Genomic DNA, 4748 nt, shown 5'->3' on the forward strand with positions numbered 1-4748 from the left:
AACCAAACCATTTGTTTGAATATATATGGAAAGAGAATATTCATTTTTTTTTTTGAAAATAGGATAAAATCGAATGCTACCCCTGTCGCTTCTTCAGCAACAGGCTGAACGTGGCAAAGTGAAGTTTCGCTGCCGGCTTTGAATACCAAAACTCCGATTACAATGCCATCAAGCAGTACCGCTAGCTCTGTAGATTGCCTAATTATTGAACCCCAACTTTTTGCATCGACAGTTTTAAAAAAGAGTTAACTAACAGCGCCACTTACGTTTCAACAAATAATTTCAATCACTATAACAACATAAATAATCAAGTAAACCACCGCAACACGGTTTAATCCAGCGTTAATTACAAAAATACGGCGCGTACAGCGTTCGCCGCAGACTTCGGCCATTAATCTAAGTTTCTGCATAAGAATAGCGAACGCTAACAATTCCACAAATTCGACCAAATACTTGGTATAGCTATCACGTAGATTATTCCATTTTCTTTTCAAAGCAACTAAAAGAACAAAATTTTATAGGTTAACCGCATTTACCGACTAATTTGTTAATATCAGTTCACTTTTGCCATAGTCCCCTTGAAATAGACTCAAAATAATAAGAGCGCGCCGCTTAGCAATTTTTTCAAAGATAAAAAAATTTGATGAGTTATTTTTTAAAGATTCTAAAGAAAACCTCCAAACAGATCTGTACTTAAGAAATAAACTGAATTATATCCATGCTCGAGCGACGTCAATGTATTAATTGTTTAGCCGATTTGCATTGCTTGAAAGTGTCATAATATATATTCGAATTTTTTATACGGTATCCTTGGTCGGCCTGAATTAAGTGTTAAGTCAACTTTGTCAAGTCCAGTCTGTTTATTTTGCAGAATGCAGTTTAAAAACTCCGTTTACCACTTAAATAAGAAATTTACAAATCCAACAAAAATTTCTCATGTATGTTAAGATTTTTACAATTTGATTACTTTTCGTTTAGTAAACAATAATTTTGTGGGATAGTTTTATTCGGACCAAAGTTAACTTTCATATGGTAAATACTTTTAATTTGAATTTTATTTACACGCGCTTTCACTCGCGTCTCACAGTGCAGAATAATTTATGCATATATTAAAAATGATCTTTTTATGGAAATGAATACAATGTATGTATGCATTATGTGCGATTTCTTTCTCTGTACGTACCAACTGATAAATTTATTTCCGCTGCGGCTTGTGACCAAACCTTCAATTTTACAACACTATATAATAAAACCTGCATTCACCATGACTTCTTCTTCGAAAAATTTCTTCTCCTCAATTAGTTTCGACATCGTCTCCGCGGCAAGCATTAGTCCAAGTTCATGTTTTAAATCATTTCGCAAGCGATTATTGCGCAATTACTTAGTCTGTCGCCTCCGTCGGCGACAAGTCAATTGTTTCGTCGCTTCAATTGTTTGGTCTTTAAGATCAGCATCTACTGATTGCTGAGATGGTGTACTTCCAGTGTTTAGTTTTTTATTCATAATAAATACGCAAAGTTTTTTAAAAAGCTCCTACAGTTGGATTGGCTCAATATGACGGACGATATTTAGTCAGTATTACAGACGGAAAAATTCAAATTTTTTTTGGGAGAAGGGGAATGTACGGCTGTACCTGAAGTTAACATGTATTAAGCATAGAGTATGTCTTCTAGCTTTAACTACAATTTAATTGCTAACAGATTTGAATGAAATGTAGAAGCATCCAAGAATCCCTTCCTTAAACCGGGATGAGGAGCTAGTCCTATACTGTGTAAAATACATTCCTTAAATTTAGCAGAAGATATATTGTCTAAAGGACCGGTTCCTTGTGGAAGAGTTCATATTCGATAAACGCGACGTTCTTTCGACGCGAAAACTTAAATCTCACGATTTTCCACACCACTTTAGAAGTTCCGTGTGGGCGCGTTGACAATTATTTTAAATGGTTGGCTCCCCTGTAGGCCTACACCATTATAAATTTAACTTAAAACTACAATAATATTTACAATAATAGCGATAAATAAATAAAATCTTCACTTATACATGATATACGTACATAATACATATATATATATATAAAGTATATATATATGAAATAAATAAAAAGTAAATGCGATGGCTGCTGTGCGGCTGTTATTAACATCTTGATCTGCAAAAGAAAAATAATGTAATTACTAAATTTTATATATAAAGTTGATCGCGAGCTTACCATTTGGCCTATGGCAGTCTTTCATTGTAATGAAGCAATAGTGCAGGCGTTTTTATTTTTTTTTAAAACTGAAATGAAATAAAAAGAAATGAATTTATTATACATAATCATAACTAAAGATAAATACAGCTTGCCTTGACATATACTGATGGCTGGGTCCGCCATACGCTGGTCCTATATCTGGGTCCACCATACGTTGGTCCATCGCCGCATAAAAAATTTTCTATGCATGGTCGAATGCTTTATTTCCTTCTAATTTTGGGAACACCGGCTTGATATGTTTACTGGTTAACGTGATGTTGTTTATGGGGTCTTTCGTTATCCTTTCACCCATCATCTTCTCGCAAAAGTCGTGTTCCTCCTCCGTCATATCTCGCAAGCAGTGACGGCAATTTAATTGTTCACGGATGTAGCTTGCTACCCCGAAAGCCGTGAACACCCGCAGGTATCTTATCTCGTGGTATTTGAGTTGGATTGTTCGGAGATTTTTAAACACCTCTCCATCGAGCCCGAACGCTGCGTAGCCTTCTTCGAGCTCATTCATAATTTCGTAAATCATTGTGTTTTTAAATATGTTCCTCATTCATTCAAACTGTCCAACTAACCATGGAATGTACTTAACACTGCTCTTTCCCAGCCAGGCGGACTTAAAAGAACGCCAATCGGCTTATAAGCAGTTTTAGCAATTTTAGGCTCTTCATCTTCGACTTGAATTGGACGCGCAACATGTGGCATCATATCTATATTACTTCTAATTTCTTTTGATTTTTTTTTTTTGGTTTGTTGAGTAGAGATGTTCAGAAAGTAAACTGTCCATAATAACTGGTGTGTGTGTGAATGTGCTGGTTGAGTTGTTGAAAGTGAAATAGTGTTGCAAACTTTTATGTGCACATTGTTCACAAGTCGAGGTTTTGGAAGTAATTTGTGTAACGTTAATATAATTAATTTGGAAATGTTAAAAACGCTATAATTGCAAGCATACAATAAATATGAAGAGCATTACTATATACATATAATTTATACATGTTTATAAATTTTTATTTAAAACTATACATATTGTTACAAATTCGATTTTCGCGGATACGATTCATATCGCTAGATCGTGCATATTCTTTTTAAGAGAAATACATTTGCACGTTTTCACTACAAGACTCTTTTATTTACAATTTTTTTTTTTTTTGTTTGTTTAGAGATGGATTGGACCAGTTAACTTAATGTTAGATCCATAATCCAGAAACGAAGTTGAGAGCGATTGATGAAAAAATCCAAGCATAGGTAGACTGATGTGGCAGAGTGTTCGCAATGAGAGACTCTCTTCCGCTGTCAATCCATAAATCACCGTACTTGGTACTGTACTGTCAAGATCCGGCTAATAATGCCGATAAAAGAAAAAGTGTAGGCGATTCGTGATTGTAATAGAAATACTAAATGTAAAATTAGAATGAAAACTCAGCTGATTTGATAAAGGCAGTCAGTTGCTACAAATGCCTAAAGTTACCAGCACGAAAAATTTCATATAAATTGTTGTACAGGTTAAATATACTGAAAGATTGTCTAAGGATGTCAAACCTCCTGCACCCAAAAATAAGGTGCTCGGCAGACTCAGTGATATTGCAATCCTCACAGATGTCAGAGGAGGAGACTTTGATCATTTTAAAATAGACCTAGTCGTAGGTGTGATTACTCATAAGACGGTGAAGAACTTCAAATTCCCATGTTGTGAATTTTCCTTTAGGTAGAAGCGTGGGTGTCAAAAAAGGGTAAATTTTGTAGAACAGCCGGTCACTTTTTTCTCTAGCTAAAACATGATACTTATCTTTCCATTCTTTTATGATGAGTTTTTTGACTAGCAGAAAAGCTTCGCTGGGGGGTAGTTTATGTACAAAACTGTACCATCGAACCTAGCTTGACGAGCATGGAAGTCAGCTTTTTCATTGATACTAAAACCGCAGTGACCTGGGATCCAGATGATGTGGCATTTTTCAATACTTGGGTCTTTTAAAAGGTTGTAGATATCGAAGACATACTTATTGAATGGGTCTTTGTTCTTGATTAAAATTAGAGCAGATTTGCTGTCAGAGAAAACTACAAATTTTTTTAGCTTAATTTCAGATGCATGGATGATTGCTTGTCTGATGGCCAGAAGTTCAATGAAAGTGGATGATAGTTCTTATAGAACTTTGAATTTTCCTATAAGTAAGTTTGGGTATTCAATATTTGAAAAGCTAGAGATGTCCGAATTGATAGATCCATCCGTTGCGTATATTTTGAAGTTATTTTCGACGAAGTGGTTAAGTTTTTGCAGACAAGCGATTCGAAGACAAGACCCTGATCGATTTGTTTTTGAGTTGGTGATTGAATTAAGTAAGTTTAATTCAACTACGCATTTATCATGAATAATATTATTCCAGGAGGGTATTGAGTTAACTTTATTGAAGATGTTACTGAATTTTATGAAGCAGTTAGAGTAACTACTGATGACATGATTGTGTCTGGAAGCGACCTCGTCAAAGAAGGCAGGTTTGAAGATTTTTACCTT

The sequence above is a fragment of the Glossina fuscipes genome, unplaced genomic scaffold (genome assembly GCF_014805625.2).
Source record: "Glossina fuscipes isolate IAEA_lab_2018 unplaced genomic scaffold, Yale_Gfus_2 133, whole genome shotgun sequence".
Lineage (NCBI taxonomy): Eukaryota > Metazoa > Arthropoda > Insecta > Diptera > Glossinidae > Glossina > Glossina fuscipes.